This window comes from Saimiri boliviensis, chromosome 12 (assembly GCF_048565385.1).
Source record: "Saimiri boliviensis isolate mSaiBol1 chromosome 12, mSaiBol1.pri, whole genome shotgun sequence".
NCBI classification, from domain to species: domain Eukaryota; kingdom Metazoa; phylum Chordata; class Mammalia; order Primates; family Cebidae; genus Saimiri; species Saimiri boliviensis.
In genome coordinates, this window is record NC_133460.1 from 101,847,539 (window position 1) to 101,862,519 (window position 14,981).

The following is a 14,981-nucleotide window of genomic DNA, read 5'->3' on the forward strand; positions in this document are numbered from 1 at the left end:
AGCAAAGTCAGGAATGGAATGTGGGCCTCAAAGCATTTTGCTATCATTCAACATTTTCTAAATGGTCTCGTCACCAACTTCTCATGTGTGACTTGTCACAACCTCACACACAGATGGAAGGAGGGAGGTTTGACAGTCAGGATGTAGAAGTGAGAAGTTTGGGCTGTGGTGGCTCAAGGTACATCTAAGACGTGTAGACAGAACGTTGAAGGGGAAATTGATGAGTTCCCCCATCCAATTTTCCTTTGTGTAATAAGGGGCACCGGTGGGCATGGCAGAAAGGACAAAGCCTTGGGCTTGCATCTGGTTTTGGAACTGGGTGACCGCAGGCTCCCCCAGAAGGAAGCTTTCCTTGAGTCCCTACCCACAGTAGACCCCCATGCCATGGCACCCCGGCCCTTCCTTTGCTATATTTCACGGTGATGTTCAATTGCATATTTATTTGCGGGCTTGTTTCCTTAATGCCAGACTTGCTCAGCTGACTTCAAGCTCCAGGAAGGCAGAGCCCACATCTTTTAGGGTCAGTTATCACCCAGTGCTTGGCACAGTGCCTGGCACATTCTGGTTGAATGAATAAATGGACCAATTCAAACTCTTTGAGCCTCACCATCCTCATGAAATGTGAGATAAGAATATATTGTTTAAAGAGTTTTTTTTTTTTTTTTTTTTTTTTTTTTTTTTTTTTTTTTGTGAGACAGAGTTTCGCTCTTGTTACCCAGGCTGGAGTGCAATGGCGCGATCTCGGCTCACCGCAACCTCCGCCTCCTGGGTTCAGGCAATTCTCCTGCCTCAGCCTCCTGAGTAGCTGGGATTATAGGCACGCGCCACCATGCCCAGCTATTTTTTTTTGTATTTTTAGTAGAGACGGGGTTTCACCATGTTGACCAGGTTGGTCTCGATCTCTCGACCTTGTGATCCACCCGCCTCGGCCTCCCAAAGTGCTGGGATTACAGGCTTGAGCCACCGCGCCCGGCAAAGAGTTTTAAAAGAATAAATTTAAAGGAAAATGTTATGAAACACCTTCCACAGGGGCTGGCCTGGTCCATGGTATACATATCTTTAATTCTTACCATTGGCTGGTTGAGAACAGAGTCTGGAAGATGCTCAAAACAGATTTGTGTTCCTGGCTTCTCTTAGCAGCTCATTCCCAATCTCCTGAGTGGGCGTAAGAGGCCTCAGTTCTAGCCTCCTGGGGCTGCCCCACTTAGCTGCTGCTCTCCAGCCAGTAGGAAAAACCCTCTGCTTTGGGCCCCTTCTGTCTCCCCACCTTCCTATTACTGCTCTGTCCCTTGGACTCAGGGCTGCTGTTGAATGAGAACATACTGCTAAGGCCTCATTGTGATTAGAATATTGAAACCTCTTGTACCAGGTGACAAAATATATGAGTTAATGAGACTATCAACCAGCAAATAACATTGCCCACAGCAGCCTCAAGGAGGTCACCGGGCCTGAGAGTTGTGCTGGAGAGGATGCTGGCAGCTGTGGGAGGTACTGTGTGGGTGGAGGCAGTGAGGGTCAATGCCATGCCTGCCACCACTCCAGGGCAGCCAGCATTGGTGGATGCGACACAGCAGGAGGTAGAGCAGGCAGCCACTGTGCCAGAGGCTCTCCATGTCCAGACCACGTAGTAGGTGTGTATTCCCCGGTGAGATGTGTGGGCAAGGCACTGTGCAGCTCTGGCTGCAACAGAGCACCAGGTGCCAGGGACCTAGTGACCACCATTCTACTGGGAGTGTCCTTGAAAGAGTTTGAGGTAATCCCCATAGCCAGCCATGGCTCAGACAGGAACCTCCCACAAATCAGTTGGTAATTATTACAAGGATTCAATGAATAATTTATGCTGCAGTGTTTATCACTAACAAGCAGTTTCAGCTTAAATAGTTTCATTTAGCGGATAGGAGGTAAGATTCTTTAAAATTCTGATTGATATGTTAATGAATTAATTACTGCCCAGGTTGTAAATACCTCACATATCCCCTGACCCTGGGGTGCTCCTGGGATCCCTTTCCATGGGGCCTTCTGAATTTGTAGTCACTCAGGGGCACCTGTGTGGGCACCTGCTTTGGTTTCAGACAATCAGGCTTTCTCCTGCATAGCACTTATGGTATTTTTATGCCAAATGGCCTAGGGACCCTTCTTTTTCATCTTAAGGTCTGTGATGGCTCATTTCTTCTTTTTTACTTTTTGAGATGGAGTCTTGCTCTGTCACCAGGCTGGAGTGCAGTGGTGCAATCTCGGCTCACTGCAACCTCTCCCTGGTGAGTTCAAGTGTGCCACCACACCTGGCTAATTGTATTTTTAGCAGAGATGGGGTTTTGCCATGTTGGCCAGGCTGGTCTTGAACTCCTGACCTCAGGTGATTTGCCTGCCTCGGTCTCCCAAAATGCTGGGATTACAGGTGTGAGCCACCTTGCCTAGCCTGATGGCTGTCAAGTTGATAGGGCCACAGGGTGCCCAGATTCTTGGTTGAACATTATCCTGGGTATTTGTGTGAGAGGGACAGGTAAAGCAGCAGACTGAGGAAATCAGATGGCCTTGATGTGGGTAGGCCTTATCCAATCAGGCAAAGGCCTGAATAGAACAAAAGGCTTATAACCCTCTCAAGACAAAGAGGGAATTCCTCCTACCTGACTGCTTTGAGCTGGAACATGTGTCTTTTCCTGCCTTTACACGAACACATTAGATCTTCTTGGGTCCCAAGACTGCTGGCTTTTGGACTGGAACTTTCTACACCAGGCGTCCCCAAACTACGGCCCTGCAGGCCGCATGCGGCCCCCTGAGGCCATTTATCCAGCCCTCTGCCGCACTTCAGGAAGGGGCACCTCTTTCACCGGTGGCCAGTGAGAGGAGCACAGTATGTGGTGGCCCTCCAACGGTGAGGGACAGTGAACTGGCCCCCTGTGTAAAAAGTTTGGGGATGCCGGCTCTACACCATTGGCTTCCCTGGTTCTCAGGCCGTTGAACTCTGGCTGGATCTACCCCTTCTGTTCTGCTGGACTCCTGCTTGTTGATTGCAGATCTTGGGACCTCTCAGCCTCCAGAGTCACATGAACCAATTCCTTATCATTTCTCTCTCTCTCTCTGTGTATATATAAACACCTCCTGTTGATTCTGTTTCTTGGGAGAACCCCGGCTAGCTAATCCAAGTTCTAATTCTTCAGGTTCCTAGCTTTGGCACATATGTCAGTGCCCAGCAATGGCGGAGGAGAGAAGCCTCCCATCTCAGGCAATTGTGGCTGCTGGTATTTTAGCTCTTTGTTCTTCTCTGCCCTTCCTCTCTCACTGCCTCCCCACTGTGTTGATGGGTCTGGCTGGGTGGGTGCTGTGTTTCTGAAAAGGTGGTGAACCCACCTAGAGGTCTTCCCAAAAGCCCTATCAGAGCCACAGGAAGAATTCTGTGTGAGCTGGGTTTGGTGGGTGCTGATTTAGGTCGCTTTTCCCAAAGACGGGAGGCTGAGTGTCAGGGCTGCTAATCCGTCTTGGAATAGCTCTCGGCTCAACCTGCATGGAATTCAATCCAGAATTAAAATTCAGAGCTTGTTCTGCACTGGAAGGGCAGACTTAGCTCTTTCCCTCAGGGAAAAAGAAAAGCCCAAGGCTGGCTTGAGAAGGCAGTTTGGTTTGGGCGTCTGCTGGGTTGATGGATTATCTATTGCATGTGGAGAGGAGATAGGGTCCCCTTCAATGTCACCATAGGGTTAACAAATGCAATAGGGGAGCCTGGAGTGGGGATGGGAGGCTAAAGGACCCTCAGGCAGGGGGCAGCTTCCTACCTACCAATTCCTGCCTGTCAGCTCTCTCTGCAGGTCACGGCACCCACATTCTATCCTTATAGCTGCTACCTCCTCTCTAGCCTTGCTCTAGGTGGCTGCCTGGATTTCCCCCATTAGCTGTTACTTCTTCCTGAGGCTGCCTGTGTCCATGGCAAGAGGAATTCGAGAGCCAGAGAAAACGAAGTTGGAAGGCTGGTCTGCTTTCTTAGTCAGCGGGAAGCCTGCTTTCATGCCACTCAGCCATGCTGGCCAGTGTATAACCCAGACCTGGGGAATCCCCAGTAGGGGACCCACTTATCAAAGGAGGTGGCACAGTGGACTGGTGAGTTCTAGGACTGCTTGGAGGCAAATTCCAGCTTTACCCTTTAGAAGCTCATTGACCTCAGGCAACATAGTTCACTTCTGTGTGCCTCACTTTCTCCATCTATAAAATGGGAAGGATAATGGTTCCCCCTTTCAAGGTTGTTCCAGTTAATGTCATTAATGGATTAAAAGAATTCATAACGTAAAGCACAGGGGCAGGCTTATCATAGGCACTTGATTCTGGTGATTATGAAATCATAATTGCTTGTGACTAGTTACAGAAAGGCCACCATGACCTCTATGGGTTTTCTCTTCTGTTAAATGAGATGATGCCTGCAGGCTGCATTAATATTAGCTCATTTTCACACTGCTATAAAAAGAACTGCCTGAGACTGGGTAGCTGATAAAGAGGTTTAATTGACTCACAGTTATGCATGGCTGGGGAGGCCTCAGGAAACTTATAATCATGGCAGAAGGGGAAGCAGGCACATCTTACATGGCACCTGGCAAGAGAGAGCAGGGAAAACCACCTGGTAAAACCATCAGATTTTTGTGAGAACTCATTCAGTATCACTAAGCAGCATGGGGAGAAACCACCACCATGAGCCAATCACCTCTCTCCCTCAACACATGGGGATTACAATTCGAGGTGAGCTTTGGGTGAGGATACACAGCCAAACCATTTCACAGGTGTTGCCTCTTAGAGGCTCTGGAGCAGGTTCTCTGAGTTCTCATTCCTTCCTATTCTCCTGGGTCAACGTTCTCTTCTCTCGTTGCTGGCCGTTTAGAGATTCAGCATTAATCATTTATGCCATAGAAGTGTCATCAGGAGTGTTGTTAGTCTAAGATGTGGCCTTGTCTTGAAAGTCCCTGCTTCTGGTGTCAGGCTCTGTTTGGTTTCAGGGTTGGCAGTGGAAACTGTTGCTCAAATGTCTGGCCTATGAATGGTCACATCCCAGACCCTGAAGGCCAGACAGAGTTAACTTCTCTGCATGTCTTGGTCCCTGCTGCTGCAGGACTCAGGAAGATCTCACAGATGAAAGTCTCCAAGTCCTGGCTACTACCACTGGCCTGCAGCGGGGCACCCAGTTCTCAGCTCTCCCTTGCTTCAGGGTGAGTGCCACTCTTTCCCTCCTGATTTGCAGATAATCTTTGCCTCCTTTTTCTTTGGGTACTTGGGATGATTAATTTTATATGCCAACTTGACTGGGCCACGGGCTACTCTGATATTTGGTGGACATTGTTCTGGGTGTGTCTGTGGAGGTGTTTCTAGGGGAGATGAACATTTGAATGGGTGGACTGAGGAAAGCCGATGGCCCTCCCTAATGCAGGTGGGCTTCATCCAATCAGTTGAAGGCCTGACTAGAACAAAAGGCTTCTGCCTCCTCGAGGAAGAGAGAATCCCTCCTGCCTCACTGCCTTCAAATGGGGGCAGCGGCATTTTCCTGCTTTCAGACTAGAACAGAAACATCAGCTCTTCCTGGGCATCCTCCACCCTGCTGGCCTTTGGAATGGAACGACACTGTTGGCTTTCCTGGGGTCTCCAGGTTACCAACTTAGCCTGCAGATCATGGCACTTTTTTAGCCTCTATTATTGTGGGGCCAAGATAATAAACCTTTTTTCTATATGTTTATTTTCATTTTTTTAAAGACAGAGTCTCCCTCTGTCACCCAGTCTGGAGTGCAGTGGCATCTCAGCTCACTGCAACCTCCATCTCCCAGGTTCAAGCAATTCTCCTGCCTCAGCCTCCTGAGTAGCTGGGATTACAGGCGACTACCACTGCACCCGGCCACTTTTTGTATTTTTAGTAGACACAGGGTTTCACCATGTTGGCCAGGCTGGTCTCAAACTCCTGACCTCAAGTGATCCACCTGCTTCGGCTTCCCAAAGTGCTGGGATTACAGGCAGAGCCACTGTGCCCAGCCTCTTTTCTGTATCTTTACATCCTTTTGGTGCTGCTCCTTTGGAGAACCCTGACTAATTGGGTGCCCTGGAGTGGTCTTCCAGAGGCCCTCCTTTCCAGGTCACAGCCTTTCTACATATTCTCCCACGAGGCCCAGGAGCCTCCCTGCATAAGAGGCTCCTCTGGTGCCCCAGGACTCCAAAAGGGGCAGGCATCTGATGCCCTGTACCTGTGGCCTCTCCTCACCCTTAAATGCCTGAGTGTTCTGGAAACTCTGCTGGGCATTGGTGGGAACACATTGCCAATTCCTGCTCCTTCCTGGCTTCACTGACCAGGAAGGAGCCGCAAATCCAATGAATAAAACCCATCAGAGAGTCTTGACCTGAGTCTTGGTCAGAAGCTCGTGTGAAAGACAGCAATGTTACAATTAAGTAAATGGATGACCTCAATTCGGAGACAGTGTTTGTCGAATTGAATCTTCAGTGGGTTAACTTTCCTCATATGGGCAAAAATGATATTTGGGATTAAGTTTTCACTGCACTGAATGCATTACTGGATTTCTGCTTCTTGTCATTAGAAAGGGGACATAACCTTCACTAAGGCGGTCTGCGGGGACCAGGACGGCTGGCATAAGTGCTGAGTGCTGACTGACCACAGGGGATTAGGGCCGAACACAACTCATTTCACACTGAAAATAAGCTGATTTGTTTTTGTTTTTAAATAAGCCTTATTAAAAACTGGCTGCCACTCATGGAGGATCTGCAGCAACATTGCAGGGTAAGGCTTTGACTTCCCTGGCTTGGCAGACACAGCAAAGCCACTTTCAAACAACGGCTTCTGCCTGCTTCAAGTTTGGGAATAACCCAGAGGCCTCACTGCTGTCCAGGGCCCTGGGAAGGTCCTGGAGCCATGGCTCCAAAGAGTGGTGGAGTGTAGGCAGCTTTGGGGCCAGCACTAAGCTGGAAAGGACAGAGTATGCAGGTCGAGCAGGCATGGCGGGGTCTCTCAGGCTGTTCTCTCTGCAGCCCATCAACCTTTCCTTAGATCCACCACATACATTCTGGAAATGTGCAGGAGTTCTTTGGACCCCTTCAGATCCGTAAAGTCAAAACTATTTTCATAAGAATATAATGATGTTGCCAAGCGCGGTGGCTCATGCCTGCAATCCCAGCACTTTGGGAGGCTGAGGCAGGCAGATCACTTGAGATCAGGAGTTCGAGATCAGCCTGGTCAACATGATGAAACCCCATCTCTACTAAAAATACAAAAAATCAGCTGGGTATGGTGGTGCATGCCTTTAATCCCAGCTCTTGGGGAGGCTGAGGCAGGAGAATTGCTTGAACTCAGTAGGTGGACGTTGTAGTGAGCCAAAGTCGCACCACTGTACTCCAGCCTGGGCAACAAAAGTAAAACTCTGTCAAAAAAAAAAAAAAGAATATGACGATATTATTTGCTGTCTTCCCCTTTCATTTTGTCACAGTGTGCAGTGGAGGTTTTTGGAGCCTACATGACATGAGATGATGTCACCACTCTGATGGTGGATGGAAGTTGCACCTGTGTATTCTTGTTGGTCAAACATTTCTGAGTTTTAATTTAGCATATGGAAAACATTGATAGCTATAAACCACATAAACATGAGCTCTTTGGAGTTCTTAATTATGTTTTAAGAGTATAAAAAGGTCTTGAGGCCAGTAAGTCTGAGAGCCTCATTCCAGAATTTTTATTTTTTTTCCCTTCAAGATAAAGTGCCATATGCATTGTGATACTTCTATACTTTTTCACCACTGAACATGTGCCAAATTGTGCTATCATTATTATTAGATTCCTGTATTTTCAAAATATGTAAATGACAGTCTTCTAATGTTATGGGCCAATTCTATTATGCCCACAAACCCTGTGATTTTCATTGTGCAATTTAAACAAATTATTTGTGATTGTGACAAAATACACCTATTATAAAATTTACCATCCTCAACATTTTTAAGTGTGCAGGTCGGGGGCATTATGTATCTTCACACTGTTGTGCAGCCATGACCACCACCATCTCCAGAGCTTTCTTCTTGAAAAACTGAAACTCTTTGCCTTTTAAATGGTAACTCCTCCTCCCCTTCACCTCCAGCCCCTGGCAACCATTCTGTTTTCTGTCTGTAGATTTCACTTACCTCAGGTAAGTAGAAATAGACAGTATTTGTCTTCCTAGATCTTTCTTGATTCCCTCCCATCTGCAAAACTACCTAGCCTAAGGGTCCGGGGGGGCAATGCAATACCAGAGCTGAGAGCTCTTGTCCTGTAAAGATGTGTCACCATGCTCTTCCACCATGTCACTTGCGTTGTGATGGCCAGTCCTGTTGGCAGTGGCACACTGGAAAGATCATAGACCTTGGACGGGCCTGGTTTTAGAACTGGGTCCTCTGCTTTTGAAGCTATGTAGCCTTTGCATGGGACTTAAATGCTTCGAGACCTAGTTTCTTTATCTCTATAATTAGGATACAGATCCTTTCATTGGGGTGGTTGTGAGGATTAAAAAAATTTGTGGAGGAGAAGGCAGGGACCTTCTGTAGGTGGTCCATGGTTGCAAAAGGCCCTGCAGTGAGAGTGGGGAGGCCACAGGAGGCTGAGGAGATGGCAGGAACCCAATTTGCCAAGTATAGAGTGGAAGGTGAGGAGCCATATCATGGAGGGTCTCATGGCTATTTGGACAGACTGAACTTTTTTCTGAGGGCAATGGGGAGCCACTGAAGGTTTTATGCAGAAAGAGTACAATCAGATTTCCAACTCAGGAAGGTCATTCTGTCAGTGTGTGGGGGACGCATTGGTGGGGGACACAGTGGAGATCAGTGGGGATGCTGGGACAGTTGCCTCGGTGAAAGATGGCACAACACAGCAAAACGCCAGAGACAGCCCTCAAAATGCCTTTGTTCTTTCCTCAAAGCTTCTGTTTCCTGCTTCACCTTTCCTCTTTCTTTGAATCTACAGTCTCCAGAAACTTCTTTATTATCCCAAGCAATCCCGCTTTTGCTCTCAGCTCTCACCTCTGCTCAATGTCAGCAGAATGGTTAGCTGGATAGAAACCATCTCTTGCTCCTCACATGTGGTCCCTGAAAGTGTCTCCCCAAGCCCACACCCTCCGCTCCAAGAGCTTATCAGAACATTCACCCAAAGCAGTCAGCTATTGTGAGGAGGTCTCTGACAAGAGACAGTGAGCTGATACATTCATTCCACGTTTGCTCCTGGTTTTTCCTGCTATCCATAAAACTCCCTGCATTTGGGCAGATGGATCGTCACCTAGAGAGAGGGTCATTAGAGCATAATTCAGAGAATGAGAGCTAAATGTTTGGCTTTGAGTTTTGAAAGTCAAGATCCAAGCATGGAATAAAAGATCTGGAAAACTGACCACCCCAAGCCAGTTCCCCTGCTCTTGGAGAGGAGATCAAGTATGCCCACCAAGGGGTAGGTGGAGGGAGAGCATGGGAACACAAGGCTGCAGCTATCTGAGGGCTCTTCCTCTGCAACCTGAGCCCCTGTGTTTTTTTTTTTTTTTTTTTTTTTTTTTTTGTAGCAGGGAGAGGTGAGGCAAGGGAATTCAGTGGGGTCTTGATACAGGTTTGGGAAGCTGAGGAGCAGAATCCCAGAGTGAGCCTCCGTCGACTGTGATGTGACGTGGAAGAAATATTTGCATAGTTAATGATAACAGGACCAGATGCCCATTATTCTGACCCCCTTGAAGAAAAACGGACAGAGAACAATTTTGTGTATTATTTGGGATGCTTATCTTGCAAGTAACAGAAAACACCCCTCCTGTTGACTTACATGAGAAAGAGAGTGTATTGGTTTGTATAAAAAGCACAGGGATAGGGTTGTCTTCAGGTGCAGTTTGATTCAGACGTTTCACAACAGCATCAGTGTGTGGCTCTATTTCTCTCCCATTCTCCTGGTTTTGCACTTTTCCCCATGTTGGCTTTGTCTTCAGGTCATGGTAGCAAGATGCCACACGTTTCCTTGCTCATATCTGTGGGGAAACAGAAGAGAGAGAGATTGCATTTCTTTCCCTCTAATTATTGGACAGAAGTCCTGAATTTTGCTCTAATTGGACCAACCTAGGTCACAGGACTTGGGCCAATGTGAGTATGGCCTGCCATGAATGAAGCGGAGAGGTTGAGGAGGATGAGTTCCTGGAGGTGGGCAGTGGCCACATCTGGGGTGGGGGCTGGAAAGCCAAAGTAGGGTCTGGACTTTATTTTAAGGGCTTGGAGCAGCCAGTGGGGATGGACAAGGGTGTGATATAATCTGATTTACATTTTCAAAAGAACACTATGCCAAGAATGGAGAATGGATTAAATGAATGAACCTTTTTGGTGTGGAAAGAAGTGAAAACTTTTTGCTACTTACAACCCTGCTTCTTTTTAAGGAGGGTAGAGTCTATTGTATGAAAGACCATTTTGTCTTGCTCTGGCAAAATCTGGGAATAAGGGCTGGGCAAAAATGAATTTCACTGTGCAAGAAAAGGGAATAATTTTTTGTGTGTGATTAAGTCTCATTCTGTTACCTAGGCTGGAGTGCAGTGGTGTGATCTCAGCTCACTGCAACCTCCACCTCTCAAGTTTAAGAGATTCTCTTGCCTCAGCTGCCTGGGTAGCTGGGACTGCAGGTGAATGCCACCACACCTGGCTAATGATGATTTTTTTTGTGTGTGTATTTTTAGTACAGTCAGGGTTTTACCATGTTGACCAGGCTGGTGTTGAACTCCTGACCTCATGTGATCCACCCACCTTGGCCTACCAAAGTGCTGGGATTACAAGCATGAGAGAGCAAGTAGTTAGAGAGTCTGGCTCCTCCAGCTTCATTCTTTCTTGTCTTGTGATCTCTTTGCATGTTTCTTTCCCCTCTTTTCACCATGACTGGAAGCTGCCTAAGGCCCTCACCAGATGCAGCAGCCCAATCTTACACTTTCCAGCCATCCGAATTGCGAGCCAAATAAAACTCTTTTCTTAATAGATTACCTATCTTCAGCTATTCTGTGATAGCAACACTAAAAGGACTAAGACAGGGCATTTTTAGAAACTGGTTTATTGAACTTTGAATTTTAAGTTGTATGTATCCTAAGATGTAAGTCCTTCCAGGTCCCCTGAAGCTTCAGTAGTCTGTACACTTGTGAATAACTGTATGTGAGGAGGGTGTGTGCCTATGTGTAACATAGAAAAGGGCAAAGTTCCAAGTCTGGGTTAATCTGGCATGGGCCACAACAGCACGTGTGGGATTGCAAAATGAACCCAAATGGAATAATTTCAGGGTTACATAGAGTGAGGAGCTAGAGGTGACTTTAAAACTATAAACTCCCCCACTATTCACCCTGCATCAGGAACTTCCAAAACCTTGGATGAGGCAATGGTGTAGGAAAATTCTGTAGAATGGGGATTGGAAGTGCTATTACTTGAATTTAGGGAATAAGTCATCACCAGCTGACATCTGAATTGTAAATGCTTTAGAGTTTATAAACTAATTTTATATGTTTTCTCTAAATATGAAGTGAAATCCAAAAAAGGCCTTCCCTGAGAAATTACCATGCTTTGGTTTGGGAGTTGAAGACTTATCCTGAAGGAGTGTAAATTGCAAGATCTTTCTGAGATGCTTTCTGGCAGTGTCCACTGTAATTTGAACATACATTTCCTCTGACACATAAAACTCTTTTAGACCACTTTTAGAACTTTGTCTTACAAAATAAAACTCCCAGTACAGCAGGAGAGATGAACAGTAATTATTATAGGGTCATTTATAATAATAGAAAACAAACCAACAAACCAACAAAAAACCCCAAACCTGAAACAATTTGAATGTCTATCAACAGAAGACTGGTTAATAAAATCAGGGGACATACACACAATAGGATGCTATGCAGCTGTTAAAAAAGAGTCAGAGCCATATCTCATGAGCTGGAATAATGGCTAGGATATATTGTGAAATTTTTAAAAAGCTAATTGTCCCAGTTTTGTTCTGGGAAGAAAAGTCAACAGGGGAATGTGTATTCATAAGCATTACGTTAAAAAAGCACGAATAAAAAAATCAATGATACACATTAAAACAGTAATCCCCAGAAGGAAAGAGGAGAAAACCACGAACTTTAAAATCTATATATTCCTATATAACAGTTTATATAGTGTGTGATTTGGTTCCATATTTATGCAATAAAGTAGAAAAATTTCCAACTTACTCTGAGGAGGAGCTGCCATTCCAAGCAGTGGGAATTCTTTCAGAGCTCTGTGGATGGCTGCTATTTTTTGGGGGTCAGATCAGGACACTGGAATACCTGATTCTTTGTTCAGCCACCCCGCAAGAAATGCCTTCTCCCTTCTCCACAATAGTGTGAGTGTGTGTGTGTGTATAAGAGAGGGCCAGTCCCTGTAAACCCCTCATCTCACATATCTTCATCCACAAAACCTCCAGGATAGCAACAACGACAAAAGCATGGTGCGAAGGGAGGGGGAGTACCGAACCACGGTTGGGAATGGGGTTTCTAAAATGGAGGCTGAGTTTCCACACACAAAGGAAGTAGGTGGAAAATTTCACAAAACTCTGTAGATGGCTGTCAGAGACCCAGGAAAAATTAAATTATCTCCAGACTTGAGTTTTTCCGGTAGAAGCTTAAAATCTCCTCATCCCCTCACATGGGGCACGCAGCTGGCAAAGGAATGTTGTCCAAGATCAGCCCCGCTGGACTCTCCACTTCCTGTCCCTCCACTTCCTGTCTCTCTGCTTCCTGTCCCTCCACTTCCTGTCTTGCTACTTCTTTCCTGACTCCCCTCTCCTTAAGTATCCTAAGCCGCTGCTCAACCCTGGGGCTGGCCTGGGAGTTCAGACAGCTCTTGGTCTCAGTCCCTGCAGAGTTGGCTTCTTTGTGGGAGCATTGTGCCCAGGCGGCCCCCCTCTGGTTCTGCAGAAGAGCGTCACATGGCGTTTTATCAACTGGATTAGTTTCCTGGTTGTGTTTCCTTTTTCCTTCTCTTTTTAGCACCAGAGTGAGGAGAGGCTAAGAGGAAGAGGAGACTTTGAGAAGCTGTTTCTTTGCCAGGTGAACTAGGACTTGTACTAGAAGGGAAAGTAAGTTTTCTCAACCCTGCAGATTTAACAGGAGGCAACTGGACATTGTCTCCTCAAACGATATCTGTCAGGAAAGTTTCTAAATCACACTCCCTGGGGGCCCTGGACAGAGCCCCAGCAGACTCAGGCTTGGATCATTCAGCATAAAAAATATGAAATGAACAATGGCTTTCTGCATAAATGGCAGTGTTCCATTGGGGAAAATTTATTTTTCACTTGAAAAGCTAATGAAAACCAGTCATGGTGAAAAACCCAGCCAAAGAAAGAATTGAGGCTTTCTTTTCTTCAGGAGGAGAATAATGCTGAGTTCTGGCTGGTTCTTTGTGGAATCCAGATCCCAGGGAGAAGAGGGGCTGGGCCACATGGAGTTCCCAAAACCCTGGTTGGAAAATGCCTCTTGGGGTCAGACAGGAAGCCTAGTGGGGTTGACAAAGGCTGGGGGAGCCCAGGAAACATGCTCACTCTTCTGAGGGGGTGTGGGGCATGGCTGAGCAGAGGAGAATTTGGGGACATCTAAATATAGCATGAAAGGCAGAGCCCAAGAGCCCAAGAGAGACAGGAACTCAGTGGATTTAATACAGCTGACACTTTCTCAGCTGTTTCTTTTTTTGGTTTACCCATGCTAAGGTGGAAGCAGGGAAATCCAGGACTCAGTCTAAAATGTTCCATGTTTCGTGTGCCTTGTCCATGGCTTAATCTGACAATTGCCTTTTCCTACCAACATGCTACCTTCATCTCAGCTGGAGTGCCCTGACTCTAGGAACCTTCTTGGCTTGCCCTACCCATATTCTTCTCTCCCATCACTCAGAGCCCTGATAATATGGTTTACTTGTACTGACCTGTGATCTTTGAAATGCTGTTTCCCCTGCTTAACAACCATTGATGGCTCACTATTACCTCCAGAAGTTGTACTTTTTAGGTTGCTGTTCAAAGCTCTTGCTCCTGCCTACCTTTGCAACTATGTCTCCCACCATTACCTTGAAAGCCTCGTAGATTTCAAAATGAAGCAAATAGCTCATGTCCCTTAACTGTGCTTGTTTATACCAGGTGTTTTGCGCATACTATTCCTGTTCCAGGAATTCCTTACCTTCCCTGACCTGTCAGAGACCGAGTCATTTAAGAAGCATCTCAGACACTATTCCCTGACCACAACTTGCACTGCTCTGAAAAGTTAGTCAGAAGCTCCCAAGACGACATGTGCAGGCTCTAGTTGGAGCACTTTGGACACCGAGTGGCAATTACTCAGACCTTGGACACATTCATCTGCCAGAGTCTCAGGTTCCTCATCTGCAAAATGGGTATACTAGGACTCCCGCATGAGAGTGGGTGAGGATTACAAATGAAACAAAGCATCTGAAGCCCTGGAAGCACTCAGTTGCTGACTGGAATTATATTATTAGACAGGGATGGTGGCTCATTCATTTTTGTATCCTCAACTCCTAAGGCGGAAACTGATTGGAGAGTTTTGCTGTTCTTCCTTGTTGAAGAGAGGGATGGCTGTCTTGTGATGTGTTATTTGTCTCTCTCGTTCTCTCTGGGTGCATATCTCCAACTAGGTCTGAATCCTCCCTGATAATGCTTGTCCTCTTTCCCCCACAATGCATGGCTTGCTGCAAGGGCTCAATTAACATTAGCCCAGCAAAGAGAGGCAGGGAAGAGGAAAGAGATGAACATCCTAGTGCTCCCATGGAAGGCTCCTCTTTCCCTCCTCAGACACCTGGGGAGGCAGTGTTTCTTCTCTCCAGAGAGCACAGACTGGGGACAGTAAGCAGCCCCCTTAACCAGGGCTTTGCTTGGTTCTGCAGGATAATGAGAGGGCCCCTCAGATGATTTTTTTTTTTTTTTGAGATGAAATCTCACTCTGTCATCCAGGCTAGAGTGCAGTGGTGTGATCTCAGCTCACTGC